The sequence below is a fragment of the Ictidomys tridecemlineatus genome, chromosome 2 (assembly GCF_052094955.1).
Source record: "Ictidomys tridecemlineatus isolate mIctTri1 chromosome 2, mIctTri1.hap1, whole genome shotgun sequence".
In the NCBI taxonomy this organism is placed as follows: domain Eukaryota; kingdom Metazoa; phylum Chordata; class Mammalia; order Rodentia; family Sciuridae; genus Ictidomys; species Ictidomys tridecemlineatus.
This window is the reverse complement of record NC_135478.1, coordinates 64,936,455-64,955,916: the sequence shown is the minus strand read 5'-3', so window position 1 is coordinate 64,955,916 and position 19,462 is coordinate 64,936,455.

Here is a 19,462-nt window from a genome sequence, read left to right as displayed (position 1 = left end):
TTTACCCCTCACATCAGATAGAGCTCTAATCTCTAGAGTATAGGAAGAACTCAAACATTTAAAACAACAACAAAAATTAAATTAACCAATCAACAAATGGGCCAAGAACCTGAAAAGATACTTCTGAGAAGAGGATATACAATCAATCAACAAATACATGAAAAATGCTCACCATCTCTAGCAAATAGAAAAATGCAAATCAAAACTACTCTAAGATACCATCTCATTTCAATAAGAATAACAGCCATTATGAAGTCAAGCAACAATAAGTGCTGGGGAGGATGTGGGAAAAAAGGTACACTCATGCATTGCTGGTGGAACTGCAAATTGGTGCAGCCAATTTGGAAAGCAGTATGGAGATTCCTTGGAAAGCTGGGAATGGAAACACCATTTGACCAAGCTATTCCCCTTCTCAGACTATAGCCAAAAGACCTAAAAAGAGAATACTACAGGGACACAGCCACAATGTTTATAGCAGCACAATTCACAGTAGCTAGACTGTGGAACAAAACTAGATGCCCTTAAATAGATGAATGGATAAAAAAATGTGGCATTTATACACAATGGAATATTACTCAGCACTAAAAATAACAATATCATGGAATTTACAGGGAAATAGTTGGAATTAGAGCAGATTATGCTAAGTGAAGTTAGCCAATCCCTAAAAAACAAATGCCGAATGTCTTCTCTGATATAAGGGATGTGACTCAAAATGGGATAGGGAGGAAGAGCATTGAGAAGAAGGTTACCACTAAATAGGAAAGAGAGGTGGAAGGGAAAAAGAGGGAGAAGGGGAATTGCACGGAAGATGGAAGGAGACCCTCATCATTATACAGAATACATGTATGATGTTGCGAGGAGAAAAAAAAAGGAAGTATATCACATTAGATGGGGTAGAGAGATTTCAGGGGAGGGGAGAAGGGGGATAGGAAGGGCAGCAGAATAAAATAGACATTATTGCTGTATGTATATATAGGTGAGTGTATGACCAATGTGAGTCTGCAACCTGTACAATCAGAAAAATGAGAAATTATACCCCATTTGATTCAAATGTACAAATTGTCAAGAGAATTGTACTGTCATGTGTAACTAATAAAACAATGTCTGTTTTTATTACAGAAAAAGTAACAACTTTATGTTGCTCTGACTTCCCAGACAAAAACAAGGTGGTGCCTGATGAAATCGTCTATGAATTTCCTCAACAATATTACAGTCCTCAGCACTGCAGTTATTAACAGACATACTGTCTTCTAAGTTTCACAGTAACATTGAGGTAGATATAGATGCTATGATTATCCTAAAAACTTCATTGAGTGCCATGGCAAGGACTTGGCCTATTCACTCTGTACTCCACACCTAGTGTAGTGCCTAGCACACAGACGTTGATCAAGCAAAGTGGTTAAAGGACCCAAAGAAATTTTCAGACACAATTAAGTTTAAAAAAACCAGAAAAGTATCCCAGGTTGTGTGGTGGCAAAAGTGTGCCTGAATCTAGAAGTCAGCACCAACATGCAGAGTAGACTCAACTCTAAGACACCATTAACACCGAAATGCAACAAGTAACCTCAGCTTAGCCACCACCCAGTGTGCAGGAGATAGTAGCTGGCTCAACAGACACCAGTGACCAGATAGCTGTCAGGTCCATAGTGAACTGGGATTCTTTTTCAGTTTTAACTAATTTGTGCTTGGGGATAAATTTTAATGGAATTCATATTAAAATCCCAAAGACAATTCTTCACAGAACTAGAAAAAGCAACCATGAAATTCATGTGGAAAAATAAGAGATTCAGAATAGCCAAAGCAATACTTAGCAAGAAGAGTGAAGTAAGACACACCATAATAGTATAGCTTAAACTGTACTACAGAGCCACGGTAACAAAAAACAGCATTGCATTGGCACCAAAACAACAGAGACCAATGAACGGTACAGAACAGAAGACACAGAGACAAACTCACAAAATACCGTTATATCATACTAGACAAAGGCACCAAAAACATACATTAAATTTAAAGAGTCTATTCAACAAGTGGTGCAGGGAAAATTGTAAAGCCACATAAAACAAAAAAGAAAGTAAAGCCCTCTCTCTCACTCTTGACAAAACTCAATTGAAAATGAATCAAAATTTAGGCACTAGAACAGACTACCTGTGCCTAATAGAAGAAAATGTAGGCCCACATCTTGACTATGACAGCCTAAGACCTGACTTCCTTAAGGAGACTCCTATATTCCAAGAAGTAAATTCAATAATTAATAAACAAGATAGATTCAAACTAAAAAGTATATTCTCAGAGAAGGACACAATCAATAATGTGAAAAGAGAGCCTACAGAATGGGAGAAAATCTTCCCCACATGAACCTCAGAGCATTAACCCCTAGGATATATGCAGAACTCACAAAACTTAACACCAAAAAAACAAATAACCAAATCAATAAATGGGCTAAGGAACTGAACAGACACTTCACAGAAGAAGCAACAAATACATGAAAAAAAATGTTCAACGTTTAGCCACAAGAAGCAACAAATACATGAAAAAAAATGTTCAACGTTTAGCCATCAGAGGAAAGCAAATCAAAACTACTCAAAGATTTCATCTCACCCCAGTCACAAACATGATTATCCAGAATTCAATCATCAAGTAACAATAAATGTTGGCGACAATGTGGGGAAAAGGGTGCATGCACACATTGCTTCTGGGACTGCAAATTGGTGCAACTATTATGCAAAGTAGTATGGAGGTACCTCAGAAAACGTGGAATGGAACCAATATCTGACACAACTATCCCTTTCCTCATTTTATAACACAGCCACCTTATGTTTACAGCAGCTCAACTCATAACAGCTAAACTATGGAACTAACTCAGGTGCCTTTCAACAGATAAATGAATAAAGAAAATGTGGTGTGTATGAGTATAGATATACATATGTGTGTGTGTTTGTGTGTGTATATATATATATATATATACACAAAAAAAAACAATTTTACACACACATATATATGATGGAATACAACTCAGCCTTAAAGAAGAATGAAATTATGACATTTGCTAGTAAATGCATGCAGCTTATCATGCTAAATGATAAGCCCATCCCAAAAAACAAAAGGTTGAAAGTTTTCCCTGATATGCTTATGCTAATCAGTGTATGAGAAGGTGGGGGAGTAGGAAAGTATACAGTTGCTTTAGATTGCATAGAGGAGTGAAGAGAGGAGAAGGAGTATATTGGGTAGAATGGATAGTAGAATGAATCAGACATTATCATCCAAAGTACATATACAAATACATAACTAGTATGATGCTACATCCCGCACAACCAGAAACATGAGAAATCATACTGTATTTACGTATGTCAAAGTGCATTCCATTGTCATGTAGAATTAGAACAACTTTTTTAAAAAGTTGATTAAAGAAAACATACGAATTTGCAGAAAAATATATGACTATAGTATCTGCCCATAAATTGATTCACCTGGAGACAATCATGCTAATGGAGCTAAACCAGTTTACAAAAAACAATGGACAAAGGTTTTTTTCTGATATGTGGAAGCTAACTCACAACAGGAGCAGTGATAGGAACAGAAGTACAGTAGATTAGACGATGGGGAATGGCGGGAATGGAAAGGAAAGACAGTGGAAAGACTCTGACGCAGCTTTCCCAAGTATATACGTGGAAACAACACAGGGAATCCCACCTCCATGTACATCCTAAGAATGCAACTCTAAAAAGATAAAGTATAATTATACAAATATGGACTATATCAAAATGAGTTTTATGGGCCAGGGTTGTGGCTCAGTGGTAGAGCACTTGCCTAGTATGTGTGAGGAACCGGGTTTAATTCTCAGTACCGCATATAAACAAAATAAAATAAACAGTCCATTAACAACTTAAAAAAAAACTTTAAAACGGATTTTATAATTTAAACAACCAATAAGTGAAAATTAATAAAATCATATTTAATAACACTCAAATCAACATCAAATGAATGGAAAGTAAAAGGGCTTTTAAGAGTGGGTATACTCTCTCCCACTTTTCTGCCAAATGACGACACAACTATTGGGCCAGACTTTTTCTGGCTTCTTACCTCCAGAACTGTGGGAAATAATTTTCTATTCTTTATAAATCTCATAATTTTCACTATTGGAAATTAAAATTAACAAATTTCAATATTTAGACTAATTATCTAAAATATAACAATACCTTTGAAACTGGAGTTCAAAGACAAAGCTCCATGGCTTCTGCTGGCAGGTAGGCGCTGCCCGCGAGGGGCAGGGAGGCCTCGGCAGCAGAGAGGAGTCCTAGCTCTTCATGGCGGGCCATTCCACGCAGGGCTGAAGCAGACCCCAGCAGATCCTCAACCATTTCTTCTTCTTTCCACAGTCTCTACGGAACCATCTCCGGGAAACAAAGCAGGCTGGAACTTCCTCGGGACTCCGGCGAGGCTCGGCGAGGCTAGGCGAGGCGAGGCTCAGCAAGACTCGAGGGCAGCAATCTGGATGGCCTGGCAGCTTCTCTTCGCAGAACAGCCTCCAAGGGGTTTATATAGCACTTGGTCCAATGCTATTGGTCCAAACTTATGCTAATTAGGACTTGAAGGAAGGAAGTACCACTGCTATTGGTCCAAACTTATGCTAATTAGGACTTGAAAAAAGTACCAATGCTATTGGTCCAAAGTTATGCTGATTGGGTTGGACACATACTAATGCCATTGGTCAGTCTCTTTTTAATATTCATAGTAGATTCATTCATAGAATCAGCCCCAAATTCCCACGCTGACAATGAATGAATGGCCTGGGAAGCGATCAATGGCAAAGCCGAAAAGTGCTTGCCTCTCATTCCCAAAGCCTTGGGTTGGATCCCTGTTCCAAAAAGAAAAATGAAAAACAAATTACAGATAAATCAACATCAGCAAAAAGGAAATAAACAAACTATCAATACATAAATCTTATTCAAAAACATACCTGCTCTAAATTCTGCAGATCTCTGTCAAGTGTCTCCTTACCCTTTACCTCTTCAAAGCAATTTTTCCCAAAACTTGAGAGTCATGGACCATGTCTTAGTTATCTCTCTTTCGCACCTATGCCAGAGGCGATGTGGATGTGTGGGATGTAATCCTGCTGAGGATCAAGGTCTGATTTGGGGCCAGCTTGGGAAGCATTGCTGGTGATATCAAATAATAGCTATTTAATAAAATTCAAATTCATGCATGAAAAAAATGATATAGAACAAAAATATGGTATGATTAAAGGTCAACAAGAAGCAAATAGGGCTGAGGTTGTGACTCAGTGATAAAACCTTTGTCTCCCACGTGTGAGGCACTGGGTTTGACTCTCAGTACCTTCTATGAACAAATGAATAAAATAAAGGTCCAGAGATACCCACCGGAGCTCAGGCCCTTCCCAGATGCACTGGAGCTGCAGTGGGATGCTCAGGCCCAGCCCAGAATGCTTCTACTCACCTGCAGACACCAACCAGAGCTCATGTACAGTCCAGATCTGCCCCCGCTGACCTGGGCAGGAGGCCAGACACAGGGTAGGCCAGTGTCCATCTCTCAACTGGGAGACCTGCACCAAGCTCAAGTCTGGCCCAGGACCACGTCCCCACACTGGCAGACACCTGTTGGAACTCAGGCTCTGCCCAGATCAGCCTCACAAACCTGTATGGAGCCCAGGAAAGGGTAGGTCCAGGTCCATCCCAACACTGGCTGACCCTCCCCAGAGCTGAGCCTTGGGCCGTGACTGCCTCTGCCCACCAGCAGACCACTGCAGGAGCTCAGATCCAGTCCAGAGTCACCATGAGGACCTGTGAGGACAAAACCAGTGTCCAGGGTTGCCCTGTCCTTCCAGTCATCAAGAGGCTTGCATTGGAATTCATGCTCTGCCCAGGACCTACTCTGCCCACTGACAGACAGCTGCAGAACTTCAGCCCCAACCAAGATCAGCCTCACTGACAGGCACGGGAGCATAGTCCAAGGTAGACCTGGTACCAGCTGAAATAAGCAGGCCCCAAGAAGAGCTCAAGCCAGACACGGGACCACCTCCGATCAACAAGTGGAGCTCAAATTCGTCCAAGATTGGCCCGGCTGACCTGCTTGAAGGCAGAGGCAAAGATAGGCCCAATGTCATCTCGCCACATGCAAAACCCCACCAGACCTCCAGCTCTACCCAGATCCAACTCCATGATACGGCAGGAGATGAAGTCCTAGCCCAGGGTAGCCCAAGGCAATCCAGTAACCATGAGACTAGCAGTCTCTGCCCAAATGCCTACCCTACCAAAAGTCATTTTGGCAGCCTCCCAGAGCAGCCTTGCTGACAGGTGCAGGAACCTGGCCCAAGGTAGGCCTGGATCCAACTGCCACAAGCAGGCTCTGAGCAGAGATCAGGCCAGAAACAAGACAGTCTCTGCCCAAAGGCCCACCTCTGCCAGAGCTCATCTGTGCCCCAATCCACCTTGCTGATCCACTGAGAAGTCCTGACAGGGTAGATCCTGTTCCCTCCTGCCTGCCAAGGTCTTGGCTTGGCACCAGAATCACAAGCCACCACACACCTTTGTAGGTTCAAACAGCGATTCTTTATTCCTGATCTCACACCGCCTCCACACAGGTACAGGGGCAATCCCCATCTCCCGCACAATTCAAGTCCTAAATACTTTCTCTCCAGGAGAACTCAGTGGGAACTCAGGCAGCAGGCACGCCCTACCCTCAGCAGGAATAATCTTCAACCTCCAACTTCCCTAAAACTCCTATTGTCACGCCCTAAACCCAAGGATGGGGATACTTCCTGCAAAATACACCCTAATCTTGGATCCACCCTGGTGATTGAGCAGGGTCACCTTTCTCAAACACACAAGCAAGGTCGCAGCAAATTTCCAAGGCAAGTACATTTAACATGGGGTACGCTGGCAAGGATTTCGATGCGTCATTCCTACTTGGTAATGGCCCTCAGCACCTGCCAACAGCTGACACCCTGATTTATCTTAGCATTCAACCAGTTAACCCTTGCAGATGTGCACAGGAGCCCTGGCACAGGGTAACACTGGGAACATATGGCCATCACCAGACCTCCACCTCTGCTCAGGCTTGGTCCAGGACCGACTCTGCCCACAGGCAAGACACTCTCCAGAGCTCATTCCCAGCCCAGGTCTAGCTGGAGCATCTGCACCAGAGCCAGGGAAAGGTTAGGAATGTTCCATTCCTCTACTGTCTGAGCCCTGCTGGAGCTCAGGCTTGGCCCAGGACCACCACCACCCTCATGCAGTCCCCTGCTGCTCATAAATAGGCCATATTTTCCTTTCTGACCTGCACAAGAGCCCAGGCAAGGGGAGGCTGAGCTCCATCCTGACAGCTGCAGACCCCCACCAAGCTCCAGCTCTGGCCAGATCCAACTCGACAACATGGTAGGAGACAGAGGTAGAGCCTAGGGTAGCCCAAGTCCATCAAGTCACTTTCAGACTGGTACCTGAGCTCAGGCTCCTCCCAGAAATGACTGTCCACTGTCAGACAGTCACCAAAGTTCAGCCCCAGTCCAGATGTCCCTCTGACAGGCAAGCAAGCCTGCCCCAAGTTAGGCCTTAAATCAACTGCCACAAGCAGGCCCCAAACAGCCCTAAGGCCAGACACAGGACCGTCTCTGCCCACAGGCAGAGCTCAAACATGGCCAAGATTGGCCTTGCTGACCTGCGCAGGATCCTGTGCAAGGGAGGCCCAGTTCCATCCCACCACTTGCAGAATCCCACCAGAGCTCCAGCTCTAACCAGATCCAACTCAGTGTCCTGGCAGGACACAAAGCCAGAGCCCAGGGTAGCCCAAGTCGATCCAGTCATCATGAGACTGGCACCAAAGCTCAGGCTCTGCTCATGAATGACTCTACCCACTGACAATCAATCACCCAAGTTCAACCCCACCCAGATCAGCAGTGCTGACAGGTGTGGGAGCCTAGTCCAAGGTAGGCCTGGGATCAACTGCCACAAGTAGGCCCCTGGTAGAGCTCAGGCCACAAGCTCTACAGCCTCACCCCAAAGGCAGACACTTTCTGGACTCTGGTTCTTCTCTGATCAGCCTAGTCCACCTACTTGGGAGCCTACACATGGATAGACATAGTGCCATCCCACCAGTGTCTGATCCCCGCTGGAGCTTAGACTCGGCCCAATACCACCTCTATCTATGGTCAGATGCACACCAGACTCAGGCCTGGGCCAGGACTGCCTCTGCTCACTTGCTGACTCCTGCTGGAGCTTGGGCTCAGCGCACACTATCCTAGTACACCTGTGGGAGTCCAGTAGTAGGCCTGAGTTCATTTCTCCACTGCTAGATAGCAGGTGGAGCTTAGGCTTGGCTCAGGATTGCCTCTCCAACCTGCACGGGAACCTTGGCAAGTGTAGGACTGTTCCATCCCACCACCTGCACACCTCACCTGGACCTCAAGCTCTGCCCAGGAGCCAGGCCCCAGGGAAAGTCCTGGTTCTACCTGCCACCACCTGACATCTGTGGTTCTTAGGCTCAGCCCAGGACTTCCTCCACTCATTGCCACACATCTTTGGGAGCTCAGGATCACCCCAGATCTGTGAGGACGACCTGCAGTGGAAGCCTGGGCACAGAATGGCCACAGGTCCATTCCCCCACCAGCCAACCACTGCAGGAGCTTATGCCTAGATCTGATCTGCCTGGCCAAACTCTCCTGAGCTCATGCTCAGGGTAAGCCTAGGACCATCCCACCACTGGATGATGTCTTCTGGAGCTCAGGCTCTGTCTAGATCAGCCTATTGCAACTGCATGGGTGTCCTTACCTAGGGTAGGCCTGAGTCCAGCAGACCCTCACCAGATTTGAGGCTCATCCCAGAACTATCTCAGTCCACTGGCAGACACTTCCAGAACTCAGGCAGGGCCCAGGACTGTATGCACCCATCAGCAGACTCCCAATGGAGCTCAGGTAAGGCCAGATCCTCCTCATGGATCTGCATGGCTGCCAGGACCCTAATTAGGTATGGATCAATCCCACTAGGGGAAACCCCCCAGGAGCTGATGAATAAATAAATAGCCAAAACAATAAATAAATAAAGGAAGGAAGGAAAAAGAAAGAAAACTAGTTCATTCATATTCTTGATTTTATTCACATTTACTTTCAGTAGGACATCATGGATTGACTCTATTCTTCAATGCAAGAGACTTACTTATATTACCTAAGCCTGATTTGGGTGACCCAAATGTTATCCATGTAAAAATTAAACATAATTGTAAAATATTGAAGATTTCTTCCCTGACTTTCACCAATATCAATCATATTCACCAGAATACCCCATCTGAAAAATTTGATTTCACATCTGAAATTTGGAAATAGAACCAGAATTCCCAAGCTGGCAAAGGGCTCTCTACATGAGGCAAAGTTGTTCCCAGTTGGTAGAAAACAGTACTTTGATGATGTTCCTTTGGGTTTCTGAACAGCTCACTAGAGGTTAATCATATACGGAGCTCGTAAAATTCAAGAAAAAGAAACAAACACCTTAATAAAAATGCGAAAAGACAAATGTAGGCTGTTTATAAAATATCACATACCATACACTTGAGATGGCATTTCATGTCAATATAGTAATCCAAAGAATATATAAAGTACATTTGTGTGTGTGCATATCACATAAAAAGAATAAAAAGAATGAGAAAACCTAATGTTTAGAGTGTTGGAAAATGGAATTGTCATGCTCTGATAATTGCAATGAAAAATTGTCATAACCCTTCTGCAGAGAAGTTTAAAATATATATCAAAATTTGAAGTGCACACTTTCCTTTAACCCAAGAATTCCAACTCAAATAACTTATGTATAGTTATTATGGCAAATTTTTAAATTTTACCATGAAATTGATCATTGTAATCAAGGTCGCCATTGGCTAGGGATCAGACCTCAGGTCCCTGGGGAAAGTCATTGGGCTCCATTGAATTGCTCACACCCATGCCTTTCCTGGGGGTTGCTTACAATCATAAACAGCCCTCCTTCCAGAGATGTCTCTCTCAGCTCTTGGGCCATAGTTTCACTGGATTGGTAACATTTTCCCATTAAACTCTAGGACATTCTTATATATTTTGGAAATTCAGACTCAAGTGTTTCCTCACATCTACAGGTTGTCTCCTGCGCTGATTTTTGTCCCCTTCTGTAGTATGGGCAGATGTTGTCCATTATCTATTCTTGCTTTTGTTGTCTGTGCTATAGATGTTGTATCAAGAAAGATAGAAAGAAAGAAAGAAAGAAAGAGAGAGAGAGAGAGAGAGAGAGAGAGAGAGAGAGAGAGAAAGGATGGAAGGAAGGAAGGAAGGAAGGAAGGAAGGAAGGAAGGAAGGAAGGAAGGAAGGAAGGAAGTAAAAAAGAAAAAAGAAAGAAATCATTGCCAAGACTAATGAGAATGACTGGACAATGAAGGTTTTTTTTCTTCTGTTTTTTTCTAGGAAATTTGTAGCCATAGGTCTCACACAGGTCCGCCTTGCCGACCTGCACAGGAGATGGTGCCCAGGGTAACACAGGGTCCATTCCTCCACCAACTGACCCCTGCTGGATCTAAGGTTCTGCCTAGATCTACATTTCCAACATGCCCAAGAGCCAGGGGACAGGGTAGCCCGGGTCCATAAAACCTCGGTGAGACCTCCACCAGAGCTCAGGTTTGGTCTGGACAACCTGCACCCATCAGCCAACCATGCTGGAGCTCAGGAATGCCTTCGCCCACTGGAACTCTCTCCAGAACTCAGGCATGGCCCAGAATCTTCTCTGGCCACAGACAGACACCAGCTGGGGCTCAGTACTGGCCCACATCAGCTTCTATGACCTGAACGGGAGCAGGAGCACAGGGTAAGCCCTGGTCTTTCACACTACCTGCAGACCCCAGCAGGAGCTCAGTCTCTGCCCAGATTGACCATGCAGATTTGCAAGGGAGCCTCAGCACAGGTTAGGCCCAAGTTCATCCTGCCAACAGGAGCTTAGCATCCACCCAGGATCGCCTCTGCCAAGAGGAAGACATGTTCTGGAGCTCATACACAGCCCAGGTCCTCCTCAACGACCTGTGCAGGAGCAAGAGTTCAGGGTAGGCCCAGGGTTATCCCACCACCTGCAGAACCCCGCAGGAGCTCTTGCTCCTCCAAGATCTGCCTTGCTGACATGCATGGGAGCCCATTGCACAGGATAGCCCTGGATTTATCCCGCCACCAAGAGATCCCCTACAGGAGCTCAGGACTGGCCCAAATCTTCTTTGCCAACCTGCATGGCTGCCAGGGCTCAGATAAAGTGCAAGTCAATCCCTCCACCAGGAAAGTCCCCAGGAGCTCAACAAGAAACAAATAGCCCAGATAGATAGATAGATGAATCTAGATTATGCATATTCCTGATTTTTTGCATTTCCTGTCAGTAGGACTTCATGGATTGACTCTATTCATTAATTCAAGAGATTTATAGAACCTAATCCTGAATTGGGTGGGCCAAATGTTGTCCATGTAAAAATAAATCATGATTGTGAAATATTGAAATTATCTTCTCTGACTTGTCAACAATATCAACCATATTCACCAGAATATCTTATCTGAAATACTTGATTTCACTCTGGAAACTTATAAGAAGAACCAGAATTTCCAAGCTGGCAAAGAGCTCTATACATGAGGCAAAACTGTTGACAGTTGCTTGAAAACAGTATTTTGGTGATGTTCATGTGGGTGTCTGCACAGCTAAATCACCAGAGGTTAATCATACACTGAGCTCCTATAATTCAAGAAAAAGTAAAAAACAGCCTATTAAAAATGGGAAAAGACAAATGTAGGTCATTTATAAAATATGACATACTATAAACTTGAGATGACATTTCATGTTAATATAGCTATCCAAAAAATATATAAAGTATGTGTATGTTCCTACCTAATAAAAGAATAAAGAGAATGAGAAAAATCTGATATTGACAGGGTTGGAAAATGGAATTTTCATGCTCTGATAATTGCAATGCAAAATTGTCAGAGAAGTTTTAGAACATATACCAAAATTTGAAGTGCATGCTTACCTTTTGGCCAAGAATTTCAATTTAAGTAACATATTTATTGTCATTGTGGTAATTCTTAAATTGATCATTGTAACCAAGGTCCGAACCAGCTGGGAATCAGACCTCAGGTTCCTGGGGAAAGTCACTGGACACCATTTCTCTGCTCACACCCATACCTTTCCCAGGGAGGTTGCTTAGGTTAATAAAGACAGGTCCCTTTGCAGAAATGTCTCTTCCAGTCCTTAGCCATGATTTCATTGGATTGGTAACTTTTTTGGCTATTAAACCCTAGGACATTCTTATATATTTTTGAAATCCACAATGTGAAAGCATTTCCTCCCTACTGCAGGTTGTTTTCTGCCCTGACTTTGTTTGTCCCCTTCTGCAGTATGGGAAGATGTTGTCCAATATCTATTCTTTTTTTTTAAAGAGAGAGTGAGAGAGTGAGAGAGGAGAGAGAGAGAGAAATAATTTTTAATATTTATTTTTTAGTTCTCGGCGGACACAACATCTTTGTTGGTATGTGGTGCTGAGGATCGAACCTGGGCTGCACCCATGCCAGGTGAGCGTGCTACCGCTGGAGCCACATCCCCAGCCCAATATCTATTCTTGTTTTGTTGTCTGTGCTATAAATGTTGTAACAAAAAACAAAACAAAAAAGAAACAAAAAAGAAATCATTGCTGAGACTAATGAGAATGACTAGACAATGAAGGGTTGTTTTCTCCTGTTTTTTTTTTTTCTAGGAAGTTTACAGCCATAGATCTCACATTTAAGTCTTCCACTCACTTTAAAGTGATTTGCATGTGGCATAAGATAAGCATCTTGTTTCATCTTTTGGCATGCAGGCATATTATTTCTCACTAAAATTTTTTATGGAATTGTTATGGTTTTATATCCATAAGATCACTATATGCAAATAGAGACATTTTTTACTTCTTTTCTGATTGGGGTGTATTTTCTTTCTTTTTCATTCCTAGCTACTCTGGTTAGGGCTTCTAGTACTCTGCTGAACAGAAGTGGTGAGCTTGGGCATTCTTGCCTTGTTCCTGATCATACATAAACAGCTCCCACCGCCACTGAGGATTATATTATGAGGTTTTCATATATGGCCTTTATGGGGTTGAGTTAACTTCTGGCTGTTTCTAGTTTATTGTGTATATTTGTTATGAAAGTGTTGAATTTGATAACCATGTGATCTTCATCCTTGTTTCAGTTGATTTGGTGTGTGACAGATGACTGTTATGAGGTGCTCAGGGAAATGAAAATCAGAACCTCAATTAGACATCACACCACATGCTACAGCTCTGTGTTTTCTTATCAAAAACCCACAAAAGACATCAAGTGCTAGTGGAGACTAGGGGGATTGGAATCCCTCTATTGGTGGGAGTGAAATATGGTGTGGCTGCTATGGAAACTAGTATGGCAGTTCCTCAAAAAAATTGAACTAGAACTCTCAGGAACTGGCCACACCATTTCTGTGTATTTATTTAAAAAAAACTGAAATTGAGTTTTGAAAAAGGTATTAGCACTTCCACCTTCATTCTAGCATTAGTCACAGGAGTTGGGATGTGGAAACAATTCTAGATGTCTATCAAAAGATGTATAGGTTTACAGATTATGGCTGATCACACATGAAGCTTCAAATAAAGAAATAATACCTTCAGTCCAGGACAACACAAGGGAGTCACAGATGACCAAAAGAAGTGGGCCAGTTCCACAACAAACACTGCGGGACTCCACACACATGATGTCTGTAAGATGGTCCAACTCATATACACAGAGAGTAGAAGGGGAGTTGCCAAAGGTGGGGCATAAGGACATGTTAATCACCAGAGATAAAATTTCAGGGATGCAGAGGATGCAAATCTAGAGAGCTGGGCTTGTAGATATCCAGGCCGCACTGTTGTGACCTGGAAGTTAGTGAAGGAGGCTGCTTCCCTCTTCAATATTCTTACCAAATTCTAACAATAAATAAATAAATTGAAGTACATTCACTTCCACAGAGGCCTTGGAATATTTTCTAAAAAGAACCCACTATCTTTTTCAGAAATTAAGTTCCTTCGTGTATCCATTGGTGTCTACATACTTTCCCCAAATTTAACAAAGATGTTTGGTTACAAAAGATTGTTTTTACAAAAGTCATACTCTGCATAATTGTAACTGGGACACACATCAGGCTGGGCAAAGCTTTCAACAATGAGAAGATACCCAAGTGACTTTGGACTCTGTGGGTGCTGAGTACATTACCCTATTTCCTGCCAGCTCTGCAGAGGCCGGCACTGTGCCCACTGCTAACTGTGCAGTTTGCCAGCAAAACCTCCAAGCTGGAAAAATGCGCACACATCAAAAGTTCTGCTTGGAGGGTTAGAAGCCAGACACAGAATGGAGGCGCGATTGTAATTCAAGTGGAGGTCACACAGCTCTTTGCAAAGCCTTTGTGAGAAGAGAATGGCACTCTCCCCAGGTGTGTTTTGGGGTCTCTCCAAATGACACGACTGCCAAGAGAGACCTAAGGAAGTTATGTGGCTTCTCTTCCTAGCTACCAGGAGGAGGGAGCGTATTTCGCTTGCCCCAAACCCAGTCAGGTCTCCTCTTGTTCTAGGCTTCCCTGAGGGTTCCTCCACCCTGAGAGAAAGCAAGGGCATCCTGCATGCTGCATCTCCCCAGGGAGGTCACACATAATTAACAAGCTTGAATAAGAGTGTGCACTTCAAAGACGTCATCCTCAGAGGATCAGAGATGGAATTGCTTACTATCTGAAGCTGGAGTTGGGTTCCAGGGGCATTTGTTTCCACAGATGGTTCCTTCTCCCGCAGCAGGCACCTGACTCCCAGAGCCCACTCAGAGGACAGATCGTCCAAAAAGAAGATTCAATCCCAAGTCCCCAGCAGCCTCCACCACACTCCCACTATATAAAAATGGCTGGTGATTTAGAGAGGAGGCCACTGTCAGCTCTGCTGGTCTGCTATAAGTGTTTCATTTGCTTGGTTTTCATTTTTATCAAGTAACCTGCTGGCCTTGAAATTGTAGAGCATCCTCCTTTGGCATCCTGGTATGTGATTTTCCTGTCAACCCTCATCTTTCATGTATCCAAAAGGCAGGAGCAGCTTGAGGCTTTGGCAGATTGTTCTAGGTTATTCATTTACAAGAAGTCATCCACCAAGACTTGAGTGGTCTGTCTGTACAACACTGGGCCACAGATCACCCGTGTGCATTGCTTTTGAACAGGGTGGTTTGGTATTTCCATGTGGACCTGGTGGCCTCCCTTCTTGTCCTAGTGGAAAGCACGTTAAAGTGTAGAGCCATCATCAGGCAGTTAGGGGGACGGGAAGTGGCAGTGGAACAAATCAACAGTCATTAGAGCTTACTCTGTGCCAGGAAGTGTACTCCGTGCTTTACAAACACCCCTCATTTAAATGCTAGCCAACCCCCAAAGGGCAGGTCTCCATTCCCTGGAAACTGGAGTTCAGAGATGTTGTTCAGGGGGCAAAAGAATGTGCTGAGAAAATGCTTCCTGGGTTTATATAGTAAAACGAGGATGATACAGAAGAGGTTATTAAATTGTTTGTTAAGTAATGACTTTTATAAAATTGAGACTATCCCAGCCACTGACACTGAAGAGATTTGCTTTTCAACTTCATCAACTTCATCTTCTCTTACCCCCCATGCCAAGTGTCTTAGGCTTCACAGAACCCAGAAGTCAATTCACATTTTATTTCAAACATGCAAACCCTTATTTCACACATGGAGACCACAAGCTGCAGCCAAAGTCTACATCAGACAACATGAACCTGTGCTGACTTGTGTGGCCACCTCTGTAAATTGACGTCCCGGTCCTCATGAAAATAAGTGACTGTGCAAATGTCAAGCAAAATTAAAAAATGCACAAATGTATACACACATATGTGAGTACATACTCTATGTATACCTACATTTACACACATGTGCCCACACACGTGAGTACATTCTGTACATACACCTACATTCACACACATACACACACACACACACACACACACACACACACACACACACATATACAGCAACTAACACACCTGCTAACAGAGGCCACTTCTAGGAAGGGCAGTGTGATTTGAGGAAGGAAGAGGACCAGGAGGTGAAGAGATTTTTTAGCATTTTATCCTAAATACTAATCCTTTGTTTTACAGCATATATTCCTATATTTTACAGCCATTTCTAAAATTACAAAATAACTTAAGGTTAAATGCTGGTATAAAGTATGATTTGTTGAGAGTAAGTTGATTGACTATGTGCCAAATTTTGTGATAGGAAAACTGTCTTCAAGAAGTAAATCAAGTCATCCTAATGCGAGTCTCCTACCACCAAGGATGCTCCCTTGATGCTCCCTCCACCAAGGCCACCAGCCAAGATACCTGTTCCCAGAGCTGGGGATGCAGGCCAACAGCTCATAGATGCTCCTTCTCAGAGAATTACCTTACCTGGTGGGAGCCTCTTACCTTTCTACTCTCCCGTCCCTGAAGAGGTGGTCAGGGAAGCTGCTGGCAGCCGGGGCCTCACCTACACCCCGACATCCAGGGCTACCCGCCCCACCTCAGAAGATACTCAGAGCTGGTGTTCAAGCTCAGAGCTCCAGGTGGGATTAGCCCAGTGCTCGACTTCAGCTGAGACGTTGTCCTTACTTAGACTCTCTGCTCTGTTCTGTTGCCCCTGGGTCCCTTCTCCCAGGAGCACTTCCTCGATAAATTGCTTTCACAACAGGAATTGGAAGCTCTATGGCTAGGGAACCCCCATTACCCACCCCAATAACACTAGGCCTGAGAGTTTCCCAAATTAATTCAACGAGCAGGAAATTCCAAACATATTTAAAATGTCTCAGAACATACAGAAGAAACACGCACCACCCTAAAATCATTTCGGAAGTCCCCACACCATTGATAAAACCTGGACAAAGCACAAGAAAACCACCAGTCAACACAACATGTAAGTATTCATGCAAAAAGTCTTAAATTAAATGTTAACATCAAGCTAATTAAAGGTGACTAGCACATTAAAAGAATGATTCACCATGTCCAGATGAGGTTTCTAACCTGTGGGCATAATTTAGTCTACTAGGTGGTCAAAGGCCAGAAAAACCTATGATGTTGAAAGGATAAAAAGATATTTGATTAAATTCAATTATATTTTAGGAAAAGTGGATAGTTGGATAGCGCAAACTTGTATAGAGATAAACAATGTAAATATAAATGAAAACAACCAGAAAGTAATAAGACTTCATTTTGAAAGCAGAAAATACACATATTTCAATAGTTGATAATAAATTAGATAAGAAACACATGGAATTTAAAAAAGTCACCAATATTGTTATTTCTTATAAAAAGATAAATATTAAAAAGACATCATCCTAATTAATAAGAGAGAAAATCTTAACATGTTTGCCAGGGAGACAATACAACTTTGAAACACACATGAAGTTGCTCAACTACACTCATAATTTTAAAAAAACAGCAAAGATCACTATAAGGCACGGGTGAGAGTGAGCAGAAGCAGATCTTTCCAAGCCCTCTGTGGTGGAGCAAAGACTGTTGCACACTTTCCAGAGATAAGCTTGGAAATATCTACGAAAATGTAAAACAGATAAAATGGTAGTTCCAGCAAGTCTACTGTGCCTTTATCAAGTAGGCACAACCTTGGTTTACCCAAAATCTTATGTGAAAGGATGTTCATAGCAGTACTGATGATAAAACTCTGCAAACCACCTAAATATTCCCCAGTAAGAAAATAGTTAAACAAAACCCACCCATATGAGGTTGAACTATCTAATTCACACAGATAAATGCACAAACCACATGAGACGCAGGTCTTGGCAAACTTGACTATAAGGTCAGATAGTCAAAGTCCCAGGCTTTGTGCTCTTATGGTCTCTGTCACAACTCCTCACTCTGCTGTGACATAGACAGATGGGTGCCTATGTGTCCCAGGAGTGTTGCTGTCACAGAAACAGGTGACAGGCTGAACCTGGCCCCTGATTTAATTGATTGATTGATGGGTAAATTGATAATCCATAGGTATTTATAGATGGATATACAGATTATTTGTGCATTTTTATGGAAAATATTCTGCATATTTTAAATTATATGCTTACATTATATAGGTGGTTAAATAAATGAATGAATCCTACAGAGTTCTACTCCACAGCTATGAAAGGAATGAGTAACCTGCATGCCAGGACCCGGAAGCTCTCCCAGACACATTAAGCAGAAAACACACCCAACAAGGTGTGAGAACAGTGGGCCCCAGGTTGTGTCTGAGTGTGTAGGTTTCATGCAGTGTCCATAAATGATGCAAGAACTGTCATGGCCTATGACATTAAGTGACTGGTTTTGAAGGGAAAATTTAAAAAAAAAATGACTTCCCTTTTATATTCTTTACTACTTTTTAATGTGGGTGTGTATATAATTTTAACTCAAAAATGCATTTTTAAAAAGAAAATTAATACACTGTGTAGAGCGAGGGAGCATGGGCCAGTCGGCAGGTCACAGCAGGGGCCTGGGCCAACTGTCTGTGGCGTCTGGCCTGGGAGGGCCATGCCAGTTACTAGTGTTGAAATACAACAGGGTCAGGTGAAAGGCAGCCACTCCTCTGTGTGCCTGGAATTCGCCCCTGTCACCCTAGGCCCACCTCCCCAAGACCCCCAAGATTCATCAACCATGGGTTCTCGGGGAAATCCATCTATGTGCTGGGCTTCCCTGTAGTCATCAGTGAGAGGCGGCACTGCCTGGCCACCTGGCCTGGGTCTGCTGGAGGATGAAGAGAGATGGCATATCTAAGAGCTCTCTGAAAAGCAGAACGCTCTTGGTCAGCACAGAACCATCAGCATCATCTTTTGGCACTTGGAGCCTATAGACAAAGACAGTGTGGAGCACGGGCCCCCCACACAAGAACATTTTCTCTTCACAGGCATCGAAACATGGCCTTCACACTTCCATTCCAGCATGGATAGTGCCTTGTTCAGCATGTGGATATCTGTCAATTCCCTTTCCCATCCGGAATCGAGGATAGAAAGTGTGGCTTATTCATCTGCATGCTCAGGACCCAGGAAAATGGCTGATGTTGACTCCCTATATGTTTGATAAATAAATAAATCAGGGCTGGGGCTCAGTGGTAGAGAGATTGCCTAGTACATATGAGGCCCTGGGTACCATCCTCAGAACCACATAAATATGAATAAATAAATAAATAAATTGACATGTAAATCACTTTAAAAGAAATAAATAAGTAAATAAATAAACAAATCAGAAGGGAACAAAATAAGAGCCATCTACAGATCTCTACACTGGGAGGAAGATTCACAACTCCACTTCTCAACTGTTCCTGAGTAACTCGGTGACTACATTCATACAGCAGTCATATGATAAAATGATCAATGAATCATTTCCTGTCCCACTGGAGGGATCCTAATGAGTGTGACTGAGCAGCTACATG